The sequence below is a fragment of the Phyllobates terribilis genome, unplaced genomic scaffold (assembly GCF_046119375.1).
Source record: "Phyllobates terribilis strain yellow unplaced genomic scaffold, ASM4611937v1 Scaffold_94__1_contigs__length_6153435, whole genome shotgun sequence".
Classification (NCBI taxonomy): domain Eukaryota; kingdom Metazoa; phylum Chordata; class Amphibia; order Anura; family Dendrobatidae; genus Phyllobates; species Phyllobates terribilis.
In genome coordinates, this window is record NW_027362854.1 from 399,185 (window position 1) to 412,545 (window position 13,361).

At 42.3% G+C, this 13,361-nt stretch overlaps 8 non-coding genes across 8 annotated transcripts; all 8 read left to right on the forward strand.

The window, feature by feature from the left end:
* Positions 1 to 3,059: 3,059 nt before the first annotated feature.
* Positions 3,060 to 3,249, forward strand: LOC141197896 (U2 spliceosomal RNA). The gene has a single exon (XR_012269917.1). It is a non-coding gene; the product is annotated as a U2 spliceosomal RNA (small nuclear RNA).
* A 1,115-nt stretch (positions 3,250 to 4,364) lies between these two features.
* Positions 4,365 to 4,555, forward strand: LOC141198049 (U2 spliceosomal RNA). The gene has a single exon (XR_012270014.1). It is a non-coding gene; the product is annotated as a U2 spliceosomal RNA (small nuclear RNA).
* A 1,115-nt stretch (positions 4,556 to 5,670) lies between these two features.
* Positions 5,671 to 5,861, forward strand: LOC141198050 (U2 spliceosomal RNA). Its single transcript, XR_012270015.1, has one exon. It is a non-coding gene; the product is annotated as a U2 spliceosomal RNA (small nuclear RNA).
* A 1,115-nt stretch (positions 5,862 to 6,976) lies between these two features.
* Positions 6,977 to 7,167, forward strand: LOC141198052 (U2 spliceosomal RNA). The gene has a single exon (XR_012270017.1). It is a non-coding gene; the product is annotated as a U2 spliceosomal RNA (small nuclear RNA).
* Positions 7,168 to 8,282: 1,115 nt separating this feature from the next.
* On the forward strand, positions 8,283 to 8,473 carry LOC141198053 (U2 spliceosomal RNA). The gene has a single exon (XR_012270018.1). It is a non-coding gene; the product is annotated as a U2 spliceosomal RNA (small nuclear RNA).
* A 1,115-nt stretch (positions 8,474 to 9,588) lies between these two features.
* Positions 9,589 to 9,779, forward strand: LOC141198435 (U2 spliceosomal RNA). Its single transcript, XR_012270386.1, has one exon. It is a non-coding gene; the product is annotated as a U2 spliceosomal RNA (small nuclear RNA).
* A 1,115-nt stretch (positions 9,780 to 10,894) lies between these two features.
* Positions 10,895 to 11,085, forward strand: LOC141198054 (U2 spliceosomal RNA). The gene has a single exon (XR_012270019.1). It is a non-coding gene; the product is annotated as a U2 spliceosomal RNA (small nuclear RNA).
* A 1,115-nt stretch (positions 11,086 to 12,200) lies between these two features.
* Positions 12,201 to 12,391, forward strand: LOC141198055 (U2 spliceosomal RNA). The gene has a single exon (XR_012270020.1). It is a non-coding gene; the product is annotated as a U2 spliceosomal RNA (small nuclear RNA).
* The last annotated feature ends 970 nt before the right edge of the window (positions 12,392 to 13,361 follow it).

Sequence of the window (13,361 nt, forward strand, 5' to 3'; positions counted from 1 at the left end):
TTTAATTGTGTTTTAAAAGGTGAAAACCGGCGCTCCAGCTCTGTAAGCAGGAACTACGATAAAACCTCAGGTATGCTACATGATATAGTCAAAGATGCTAAATTGATAGACATATATAAAGAGTGTCATAGTGACAGCCCAGAGGACGCCGGTTTCACTTGGAGCAATGCTAATTGTAGCTCTAGGATTGATTTTATTTTTGGTTCAGATAAAACAATACCTGCCAAATGTGAAGTTTTAACTAATATATTTTCAGACCATAAACTTTTATCCTTTACCATAAAAGTAAATGACAACAAAAAATGTGGTAAGAAAAGCTGGAAAATGAACGTATCCCTTTTAACCGACCCGCAGATTTTATCAGATTTTATTGAGTTTTATAGGAAATGTAGAAAAGGGAAAAAAACAAATGAGACTATGAGTGTATGGTGGGATAGAATGAAAGTAAAAATAAAAGACTTTTTTATTAAAAAGAGTATATGTAGAGCCAAAGAAAAATATGAAGAATATAGAATTTTAAATACCCGCCTACAAACATTATTTAAGCTCAGAGACAATGGGATAGATGTACAAGTTGATATTTCAAACTTAAAAGAAAAGATTTCAAAATGGCTAGAACAAAAAGGAAAAGAGATAATTTTTCGTTCTAGAGTACAACATATAGAAGAAAATGAAAAGTGTTCCAGATATTTTTTTAGGAAAAATAAAAAAGAAAAAGTGATAATTGACCATATAGATGGTGAGAATAATCTAAAAAATATGCTGGGTAAAGTTGAGTTTTTTTTTTCTAATCTTTTTAATGGAAAAAATATAGATAATAAATTAATGGATGATTCGCTGCAAGGACTAACAGCTGTTTTAGATCCCGCATCCCAAGAGTTTTTATCCCAAGTTTTAACGGAACAAGAAGTGTTAAAAACTATTAAAAGTTTTAAAACTGGAAAGGTCCCTGGTCCTGATGGCATCCCAATAGAATTTTATGTATGTTTTTATGATATTTTAAAAGATGATTTGTTTTATTTGTTTACTGAGGTTTTTAATAATAAGGTTTTATTAAATTCCTGGAAGAAAGGTGAAGTCTCCCTCCTATACAAAAAAGGTGATAAATCAAAATTAGAAAACTGGAGACCAATAACACTTTTAAATTGTGACTATAAAATAATGGCTAAAATTTGTGCAAATCGTCTAAAAGAAGTCATCAGCAAAGTTATTCATTCTAATCAAGTGTGTGGGGTGCCGGGGCGCAGTATATGGGACAATCTGAATTTAGTGAAAGACTGTATTGAGGATGTGAAAGACAGAAAGGGGAAAATGGCGATTTTATCTATTGATTTTGAAAAAGCATTTGACCGTGTCTCACACTTTTATCTTTTTAAAGTTTTAGAGAAAATGGGCATACCAGAAGGGTTTTTACTATCGCTTAAAGCATTTTACAAGGATTGTACAAGTAAGATTTTAGTGAATGATTTTAAGACACAAGAGGTATTTTTACGGTCAGGGGTGAAACAGGGATGCCCTCTGTCCCCCCTACTGTTTATCTGTGCACTGGAACCAATGTTATGTGCAATACGCCAAAATAAACAGATATGCGGTGTCCCTCTGCCTGGAAGCGGTGGTTTGGAGGCCAAGGTTGTAGGCTACATGGATGACGTGGCGGTCTTGTGTACAGATGCACCATCACTTACGGCCACTCTCCATCAAGTGCAATCCTTTTGTCTAGCTTCTGGTTTTAAAATCAATTTTAATAAGTGTAACATTTTAAGTGTTGGGGGGATGATTTTACGTGATGTACCAATTAATGTCTCCGAATCCATTTCCATTTTAGGTATATCATTCACTGAAAATAATGATGGTTATAATAGTTGGGAAACAGTTACACAGAAAGTAAATACGAAAATATGTATGTGGAACATGAGGAGACTTACAATGGAGGGTAAAGTATTGGTTTTAAAGATGGTGATTTTACCTCTTTTATTGTATCTTAGCATGGTTTTCCCCCCGCCTGTTAATGTTTTAAAAAAGATAACCAAAACCTGTTTTACCTTCTTTTGGAACTCAAAAATGGAAAAGCTGAAAAGAGAAATCGTGATGAAATCAAAAGTAAAAGGTGGTAAAGATTTTCCAGATTTTAATAGGTTTCTTTTAATCCATCTGTTCGTTTACTGTTTTAATGCCCTTTTTAAGAATCACTATTGGTCCTTTTTTATGCGTTTTAATACAGGATTTTTTATGAGAAAGTTTGGATGGTATGAAGTTAATATATCTGTGCCCCATGCTTTTAATTTGTCGACGCATTATGAGATTTTAAGGAAAATAGTGTCCGATTTTAATTTAGGGACTAAAAAAATAGAGGAATTAAGAAATAGTAAGAAACTAATTAAAGAAATACGTAAAAGTGAGGAAATATGTAATGTTGACAGATATGATGATGACAAATCTATGTCTATCTGGAAAATGATTAACGTTTTTTATCTTTTTAATGAACAGAGAGATCTGGCTTGGAGTTGCATGCACCGCTGTCTTCCTTGCCGGGCATTCCAATACAGAAGAGGATTTGTGAGGTCTGCCATCTGCCCAAGAGCCGGATGCCAAGACGAGGAAACGGTGGAACATCTATTATGGACATGTAATTTTGCAAAGGATTTCTGGAGAAGACTGCTCCCCCTACTGGAAAGGGTGGCAGACCTCAAGGACTTTACATATAAAACTGTGCTATACGGACTTATGGAATGCCCCACAATGGACCAGTACACAATGGCTTGGAAGACAGTGAACTGCGCCAAGTCATCTCTCTGGAAAGCGCGCAACATTGCTATTTTTAAACAAGATGTTTTATCAGTGAATGATGTTTTAAGTTTATGTTTATGTGAAATGTATACTTATTACTTAATTGACAAAAAGAAGAATGTACATATTTCCAAAAAATGGCTTGTTGACCAATGGAACCTAATTATTTAAAATCTTTGTATTTTTTTGTTTTGTAAATTTCATTTGTCTTTTAACGTTTGGTATTTGTGTAATTATGCTTGTAATTTGTTAAAGTTTTAATAAACGGTTTTATCCCTCTGCAGGGGATAGCCAAATTAAAAAAAAAAATCTGTTCTTATCAGTTTAATATCTGATACGTCCCCTATCTGGGGACCATATATTAAATGGATTTTTAGAACAGGGAGATGGAAAAAGAGCTTGCTCTGTCCACTCCACGCATTGACCTGGTATTGCAGTATCTCCAGGACCGGTGCACCCCTTCTTTAATGCAGTTTTTAAAATCAGAAAGAATTGAATTCAATGTTTTTTGTTCATTTTGCTTGTTTGTCGGATTTTGGGATGGACTCTTTGGCTTTGCTTTTCTTCTCCTCATTGGATTTTTCATGTTCAAAGTTGCAGAAGCCAGATTACAAGCTCATTTTGGTTCAACTTCAGCAACTGTGCATTGCATTGCCATGTAATGTGATGCAATGCTATCTTTCTAGCTCTCCCTTTTTACTTCCTTTTGGATAAACAGACATATTAGGCAAGCATTTTGGAGCTTTCACCTAAATAACTACAGGTGGTGAGATAAGCTGCACAATATAATTGACCTTTCAGTATATTGTTGCACACACACCATCTATTTAGCAAATGCCCTTGTTATCAACAGCAGCCTTTTAAACTCACCTGAGCTAACAGGTATGTGCGCTGGTTACTCTGCTGCGCTTAAAATTTCTTTTTTGGTTTGCTACAATGCCTTTTCTGAAACGTTGTCTCCTTCTGCTGGAACACTGACTTCTTTCATTTAATGCCTGCAGACTATAAAAGAGAACCCAACCCAAAAAGTTTGGTTGATTAGTCTGTGGCATTCTGTTAAACTGTTGCTTATGGCGGTCTCTGTGAGCTTCTCAGCGACATTCAGCCAGCCAGGTATCCTGCCTGCAGTAGATGGAATGTGGCAATGGAACGCTGGCTGCGCGTGTCATAATAGGCTCTGAGCCTTTATATACCTGTGCACAGCAGCAGCCACCTTCAGTCTGCTGCTGGACAGCCAGCAGCAGCAGCAGCAGGAGAGGTATGTAATCAGGAGCCCTCCTGCTAAGGGTAGACAGCTGCTCGTTCCACCCCACCCCCCGCCTTAATTGGTTCTCCTCCCTTCCAACGGTGTTGAGGCGGGTGGGAACAGCAGGGGGTGAAGGTGCTGTGTTTAAAGAGGTGGAGTTATGCAGATCTAAAACGCGTGGATTGCAGCAGCAGCAAGCCGAAAAGTGCAGGCATGTAAGGGATCTAGAGGTTGACAACATGTCTTCTTAACGGGAGTCCAGGAGCTCATCTCCACAAATGGACTTTTTAGGATCCTTGGGTGGCTCCGTAGTTTGAAACCAATTCTGGTTATCGCTTCTCGGCCTTTTGGCTAAGATCAAGTGTAGTATCTGTTCTTATCAGTTTAATATCTGATACGTCCCCTATCTGGGGACCATATATTAAATGGATTTTTAGAACAGGGAGATGGAAAAAGAGCTTGCTCTGTCCACTCCACGCATTGACCTGGTATTGCAGTATCTCCAGGACCGGTGCACCCCTTCTTTAATGCAGTTTCTAAAATCAGAAAGAATTGAATTCAATGTTTTTTGTTCATTTTGCTTGTTTGTCAGATTTTGGGATGGACTCTTTGGCTCTGCTTTTCTTCTCCTCATTGGATTTTTCATGTTCAAAGTTGCAGAAGCCAGATTACAAGCTCATTTTGGTTCAACTTCAGCAACTGTGCATTGCATTGCCATGTAATGTGATGCAATGCTATCTTTCTAGCTCTCCCTTTTTACTTCCTTTTGGATAAACAGACATATTAGGCAAGCATTTTGGAGCTTTCACCTAAATAACTACAGGTGGTGAGATAAGCTGCACAATATAATTGACCTTTCAGTATATTGTTGCACACACACCATCTATTTAGCAAATGCCCTTGTTATCAACAGCAGCCTTTTAAACTCACCTGAGCTAACAGGTATGTGCGCTGGTTACTCTGCTGCGCTTAAAATTTCTTTTTTGGTTTGCTACAATGCCTTTTCTGAAACGTTGTCTCCTTCTGCTGGAACACTGACTTCTTTCATTTAATGCCTGCAGACTATAAAAGAGAACCCAACCCAAAAAGTTTGGTTGATTAGTCTGTGGCATTCTGTTAAACTGTTGCTTATGGCGGTCTCTGTGAGCTTCTCAGCGACATTCAGCCAGCCAGGTATCCTGCCTGCAGTAGATGGAATGTGGCAATGGAACGCTGGCTGCGCGTGTCATAATAGGCTCTGAGCCTTTATATACCTGTGCACAGCAGCAGCCACCTTCAGTCTGCTGCTGGACAGCCAGCAGCAGCAGCAGCAGGAGAGGTATGTAATCAGGAGCCCTCCTGCTAAGGGTAGACAGCTGCTCGTTCCACCCCACCCCCCGCCTTAATTGGTTCTCCTCCCTTCCAACGGTGTTGAGGCGGGCGGGAACAGCAGGGGGTGAAGGTGCTGTGTTTAAAGAGGTGGAGTTATGCAGATCTAAAACGCGTGGATTGCAGCAGCAGCAAGCCGAAAAGTGCAGGCATGTAAGGGATGTAGAGGTTGACAACATGTCTTCTTAACGGGGGTCCAGGAGCTCATCTCCACAAATGGACTTTTCAGGATCCTTGGGTGGCTCCGTAGTTTGAAACCAATTCTGGTTATCGCTTCTCGGCCTTTTGGCTAAGATCAAGTGTAGTATCTGTTCTTATCAGTTTAATATCTGATACGTCCCCTATCTGGGGACCATATATTAAATGGATTTTTAGAACAGGGAGATGGAAAAAGAGCTTGCTCTGTCCACTCCACGCATTGACCTGGTATTGCAGTATCTCCAGGACCGGTGCACCCCTTCTTTAATGCAGTTTCTAAAATCAGAAAGAATTGAATTCAATGTTTTTTGTTCATTTTGCTTGTTTGTCGGATTTTGGGATGGACTCTTTGGCTTTGCTTTTCTTCTCCTCATTGGATTTTTCATGTTCAAAGTTGCAGAAGCCAGATTACAAGCTCATTTTGGTTCAACTTCAGCAACTGTGCATTGCATTGCCATGTAATGTGATGCAATGCTATCTTTCTAGCTCTCCCTTTTTACTTCCTTTTGGATAAACAGACATATTAGGCAAGCATTTTGGAGCTTTCACCTAAATAACTACAGGTGGTGAGATAAGCTGCACAATATAATTGACCTTTCAGTATATTGTTGCACACACACCATCTATTTAGCAAATGCCCTTGTTATCAACAGCAGCCTTTTAAACTCACCTGAGCTAACAGGTATGTGCGCTGGTTACTCTGCTGCGCTTAAAATTTCTTTTTTGGTTTGCTACAATGCCTTTTCTGAAACGTTGTCTCCTTCTGCTGGAACACTGACTTCTTTCATTTAATGCCTGCAGACTATAAAAGAGAACCCAACCCAAAAAGTTTGGTTGATTAGTCTGTGGCATTCTGTTAAACTGTTGCTTATGGCGGTCTCTGTGAGCTTCTCAGCGACATTCAGCCAGCCAGGTATCCTGCCTGCAGTAGATGGAATGTGGCAATGGAACGCTGGCTGCGCGTGTCATAATAGGCTCTGAGCCTTTATATACCTGTGCACAGCAGCAGCCACCTTCAGTCTGCTGCTGGACAGCCAGCAGCAGCAGCAGCAGGAGAGGTATGTAATCAGGAGCCCTCCTGCTAAGGGTAGACAGCTGCTCGTTCCACCCCACCCCCCGCCTTAATTGGTTCTCCTCCCTTCCAACGGTGTTGAGGCGGGTGGGAACAGCAGGGGGTGAAGGTGCTGTGTTTAAAGAGGTGGAGTTATGCAGATCTAAAACGCGTGGATTGCAGCAGCAGCAAGCCGAAAAGTGCAGGCATGTAAGGGATCTAGAGGTTGACAACATGTCTTCTTAACGGGAGTCCAGGAGCTCATCTCCACAAATGGACTTTTCAGGATCCTTGGGTGGCTCCGTAGTTTGAAACCAATTCTGGTTATCGCTTCTCGGCCTTTTGGCTAAGATCAAGTGTAGTATCTGTTCTTATCAGTTTAATATCTGATACGTCCCCTATCTGGGGACCATATATTAAATGGATTTTTAGAACAGGGAGATGGAAAAAGAGCTTGCTCTGTCCACTCCACGCATTGACCTGGTATTGCAGTATCTCCAGGACCGGTGCACCCCTTCTTTAATGCAGTTTCTAAAATCAGAAAGAATTGAATTCAATGTTTTTTGTTCATTTTGCTTGTTTGTCGGATTTTGGGATGGACTCTTTGGCTTTGCTTTTCTTCTCCTCATTGGATTTTTCATGTTCAAAGTTGCAGAAGCCAGATTACAAGCTCATTTTGGTTCAACTTCAGCAACTGTGCATTGCATTGCCATGTAATGTGATGCAATGCTATCTTTCTAGCTCTCCCTTTTTACTTCCTTTTGGATAAACAGACATATTAGGCAAGCATTTTGGAGCTTTCACCTAAATAACTACAGGTGGTGAGATAAGCTGCACAATATAATTGACCTTTCAGTATATTGTTGCACACACACCATCTATTTAGCAAATGCCCTTGTTATCAACAGCAGCCTTTTAAACTCACCTGAGCTAACAGGTATGTGCGCTGGTTACTCTGCTGCGCTTAAAATTTCTTTTTTGGTTTGCTACAATGCCTTTTCTGAAACGTTGTCTCCTTCTGCTGGAACACTGACTTCTTTCATTTAATGCCTGCAGACTATAAAAGAGAACCCAACCCAAAAAGTTTGGTTGATTAGTCTGTGGCATTCTGTTAAACTGTTGCTTATAGCGGTCTCTGTGAGCTTCTCAGCGACATTCAGCCAGCCAGGTATCCTGCCTGCAGTAGATGGAATGTGGCAATGGAACGCTGGCTGCGCGTGTCATAATAGGCTCTGAGCCTTTATATACCTGTGCACAGCAGCAGCCACCTTCAGTCTGCTGCTGGACAGCCAGCAGCAGCAGCAGCAGGAGAGGTATGTAATCAGGAGCCCTCCTGCTAAGGGTAGACAGCTGCTCGTTCCACCCCACCCCCCGCCTTAATTGGTTCTCCTCCCTTCCAACGGTGTTGAGGCGGGTGGGAACAGCAGGGGGTGAAGGTGCTGTGTTTAAAGAGGTGGAGTTATGCAGATCTAAAACGCGTGGATTGCAGCAGCAGCAAGCCGAAAAGTGCAGGCATGTAAGGGATCTAGAGGTTGACAACATGTCTTCTTAACGGGAGTCCAGGAGCTCATCTCCACAAATGGACTTTTCAGGATCCTTGGGTGGCTCCGTAGTTTGAAACCAATTCTGGTTATCGCTTCTCGGCCTTTTGGCTAAGATCAAGTGTAGTATCTGTTCTTATCAGTTTAATATCTGATACGTCCCCTATCTGGGGACCATATATTAAATGGATTTTTAGAACAGGGAGATGGAAAAAGAGCTTGCTCTGTCCACTCCACGCATTGACCTGGTATTGCAGTATCTCCAGGACCGGTGCACCCCTTCTTTAATGCAGTTTCTAAAATCAGAAAGAATTGAATTCAATGTTTTTTGTTCATTTTGCTTGTTTGTCGGATTTTGGGATGGACTCTTTGGCTTTGCTTTTCTTCTCCTCATTGGATTTTTCATGTTCAAAGTTGCAGAAGCCAGATTACAAGCTCATTTTGGTTCAACTTCAGCAACTGTGCATTGCATTGCCATGTAATGTGATGCAATGCTATCTTTCTAGCTCTCCCTTTTTACTTCCTTTTGGATAAACAGACATATTAGGCAAGCATTTTGGAGCTTTCACCTAAATAACTACAGGTGGTGAGATAAGCTGCACAATATAATTGACCTTTCAGTATATTGTTGCACACACACCATCTATTTAGCAAATGCCCTTGTTATCAACAGCAGCCTTTTAAACTCACCTGAGCTAACAGGTATGTGCGCTGGTTACTCTGCTGCGCTTAAAATTTCTTTTTTGGTTTGCTACAATGCCTTTTCTGAAACGTTGTCTCCTTCTGCTGGAACACTGACTTCTTTCATTTAATGCCTGCAGACTATAAAAGAGAACCCAACCCAAAAAGTTTGGTTGATTAGTCTGTGGCATTCTGTTAAACTGTTGCTTATGGCGGTCTCTGTGAGCTTCTCAGCGACATTCAGCCAGCCAGGTATCCTGCCTGCAGTAGATGGAATGTGGCAATGGAACGCTGGCTGCGCGTGTCATAATAGGCTCTGAGCCTTTATATACCTGTGCACAGCAGCAGCCACCTTCAGTCTGCTGCTGGACAGCCAGCAGCAGCAGCAGCAGGAGAGGTATGTAATCAGGAGCCCTCCTGCTAAGGGTAGACAGCTGCTCGTTCCACCCCACCCCCCGCCTTAATTGGTTCTCCTCCCTTCCAACGGTGTTGAGGCGGGTGGGAACAGCAGGGGGTGAAGGTGCTGTGTTTAAAGAGGTGGAGTTATGCAGATCTAAAACGCGTGGATTGCAGCAGCAGCAAGCCGAAAAGTGCAGGCATGTAAGGGATCTAGAGGTTGACAACATGTCTTCTTAACGGGAGTCCAGGAGCTCATCTCCACAAATGGACTTTTCAGGATCCTTGGGTGGCTCCGTAGTTTGAAACCAATTCTGGTTATCGCTTCTCGGCCTTTTGGCTAAGATCAAGTGTAGTATCTGTTCTTATCAGTTTAATATCTGATACGTCCCCTATCTGGGGACCATATATTAAATGGATTTTTAGAACAGGGAGATGGAAAAAGAGCTTGCTCTGTCCACTCCATGCATTGACCTGGTATTGCAGTATCTCCAGGACCGGTGCACCCCTTCTTTAATGCAGTTTCTAAAATCAGAAAGAATTGAATTCAATGTTTTTTGTTCATTTTGCTTGTTTGTCGGATTTTGGGATGGACTCTTTGGCTTTGCTTTTCTTCTCCTCATTGGATTTTTCATGTTCAAAGTTGCAGAAGCCAGATTACAAGCTCATTTTGGTTCAACTTCAGCAACTGTGCATTGCATTGCCATGTAATGTGATGCAATGCTATCTTTCTAGCTCTCCCTTTTTACTTCCTTTTGGATAAACAGACATATTAGGCAAGCATTTTGGAGCTTTCACCTAAATAACTACAGGTGGTGAGATAAGCTGCACAATATAATTGACCTTTCAGTATATTGTTGCACACACACCATCTATTTAGCAAATGCCCTTGTTATCAACAGCAGCCTTTTAAACTCACCTGAGCTAACAGGTATGTGCGCTGGTTACTCTGCTGCGCTTAAAATTTCTTTTTTGGTTTGCTACAATGCCTTTTCTGAAACGTTGTCTCCTTCTGCTGGAACACTGACTTCTTTCATTTAATGCCTGCAGACTATAAAAGAGAACCCAACCCAAAAAGTTTGGTTGATTAGTCTGTGGCATTCTGTTAAACTGTTGCTTATGGCGGTCTCTGTGAGCTTCTCAGCGACATTCAGCCAGCCAGGTATCCTGCCTGCAGTAGATGGAATGTGGCAATGGAACGCTGGCTGCGCGTGTCATAATAGGCTCTGAGCCTTTATATACCTGTGCACAGCAGCAGCCACCTTCAGTCTGCTGCTGGACAGCCAGCAGCAGCAGCAGCAGGAGAGGTATGTAATCAGGAGCCCTCCTGCTAAGGGTAGACAGCTGCTCGTTCCACCCCACCCCCCGCCTTAATTGGTTCTCCTCCCTTCCAACGGTGTTGAGGCGGGTGGGAACAGCAGGGGGTGAAGGTGCTGTGTTTAAAGAGGTGGAGTTATGCAGATCTAAAACGCGTGGATTGCAGCAGCAGCAAGCCGAAAAGTGCAGGCATGTAAGGGATCTAGAGGTTGACAACATGTCTTCTTAACGGGAGTCCAGGAGCTCATCTCCACAAATGGACTTTTCAGGATCCTTGGGTGGCTCCGTAGTTTGAAACCAATTCTGGTTATCGCTTCTCGGCCTTTTGGCTAAGATCAAGTGTAGTATCTGTTCTTATCAGTTTAATATCTGATACGTCCCCTATCTGGGGACCATATATTAAATGGATTTTTAGAACAGGGAGATGGAAAAAGAGCTTGCTCTGTCCACTCCACGCATTGACCTGGTATTGCAGTATCTCCAGGACCGGTGCACCCCTTCTTTAATGCAGTTTCTAAAATCAGAAAGAATTGAATTCAATGTTTTTTGTTCATTTTGCTTGTTTGTCGGATTTTGGGATGGACTCTTTGGCTTTGCTTTTCTTCTCCTCATTGGATTTTTCATGTTCAAAGTTGCAGAAGCCAGATTACAAGCTCATTTTGGTTCAACTTCAGCAACTGTGCATTGCATTGCCATGTAATGTGATGCAATGCTATCTTTCTAGCTCTCCCTTTTTACTTCCTTTTGGATAAACAGACATATTAGGCAAGCATTTTGGAGCTTTCACCTAAATAACTACAGGTGGTGAGATAAGCTGCACAATATAATTGACCTTTCAGTATATTGTTGCACACACACCATCTATTTAGCAAATGCCCTTGTTATCAACAGCAGCCTTTTAAACTCACCTGAGCTAACAGGTATGTGCGCTGGTTACTCTGCTGCGCTTAAAATTTCTTTTTTGGTTTGCTACAATGCCTTTTCTGAAACGTTGTCTCCTTCTGCTGGAACACTGACTTCTTTCATTTAATGCCTGCAGACTATAAAAGAGAACCCAACCCAAAAAGTTTGGTTGATTAGTCTGTGGCATTCTGTTAAACTGTTGCTTATGGCGGTCTCTGTGAGCTTCTCAGCGACATTCAGCCAGCCAGGTATCCTGCCTGCAGTAGATGGAATGTGGCAATGGAACGCTGGCTGCGCGTGTCATAATAGGCTCTGAGCCTTTATATACCTGTGCACAGCAGCAGCCACCTTCAGTCTGCTGCTGGACAGCCAGCAGCAGCAGCAGCAGGAGAGGTATGTAATCAGGAGCCCTCCTGCTAAGGGTAGACAGCTGCTCGTTCCACCCCACCCCCCGCCTTAATTGGTTCTCCTCCCTTCCAACGGTGTTGAGGCGGGTGGGAACAGCAGGGGGTGAAGGTGCTGTGTTTAAAGAGGTGGAGTTATGCAGATCTAAAACGCGTGGATTGCAGCAGCAGCAAGCCGAAAAGTGCAGGCATGTAAGGGATCTAGAGGTTGACAACATGTCTTCTTAATGGGAGTCCAGGAGCTCATCTCCACAAATGGACTTTTCAGGATCCTTGGGTGGCTCCGTAGTTTGAAACCAATTCTGGTTATCGCTTCTCGGCCTTTTGGCTAAGATCAAGTGTAGTATCTGTTCTTATCAGTTTAATATCTGATACGTCCCCTATCTGGGGACCATATATTAAATGGATTTTTAGAACAGGGAGATGGAAAAAGAGCTTGCTCTGTCCACTCCACGCATTGACCTGGTATTGCAGTATCTCCAGGACCGGTGCACCCCTTCTTTAATGCAGTTTCTAAAATCAGAAAGAATTGAATTCAATGTTTTTTGTTCATTTTGCTTGTTTGTCGGATTTTGGGATGGACTCTTTGGCTTTGCTTTTCTTCTCCTCATTGGATTTTTCATGTTCAAAGTTGCAGAAGCCAGATTACAAGCTCATTTTGGTTCAACTTCAGCAACTGTGCATTGCATTGCCATGTAATGTGATGCAATGCTATCTTTCTAGCTCTCCCTTTTTACTTCCTTTTGGATAAACAGACATATTAGGCAAGCATTTTGGAGCTTTCACCTAAATAACTACAGGTGGTGAGATAAGCTGCACAATATAATTGACCTTTCAGTATATTGTTGCACACACACCATCTATTTAGCAAATGCCCTTGTTATCAACAGCAGCCTTTTAAACTCACCTGAGCTAACAGGTATGTGCGCTGGTTACTCTGCTGCGCTTAAAATTTCTTTTTTGGTTTGCTACAATGCCTTTTCTGAAACGTTGTCTCCTTCTGCTGGAACACTGACTTCTTTCATTTAATGCCTGCAGACTATAAAAGAGAACCCAACCCAAAAAGTTTGGTTGATTAGTCTGTGGCATTCTGTTAAACTGTTGCTTATGGCGGTCTCTGTGAGCTTCTCAGCGACATTCAGCCAGCCAGGTATCCTGCCTGCAGTAGATGGAATGTGGCAATGGAACGCTGGCTGCGCGTGTCATAATAGGCTCTGAGCCTTTATATACCTGTGCACAGCAGCAGCCACCTTCAGTCTGCTGCTGGACAGCCAGCAGCAGCAGCAGCAGGAGAGGTATGTAATCAGGAGCCCTCCTGCTAAGGGTAGACAGCTGCTCGTTCCACCCCACCCCCCGCCTTAATTGGTTCTCCTCCCTTCCAACGGTGTTGAGGCGGGTGGGAACAGCAGGGGGTGAAGGTGCTGTGTTTAAAGAGGTGGAGTTATGCAGATCTAAAACGCGTGGATTGC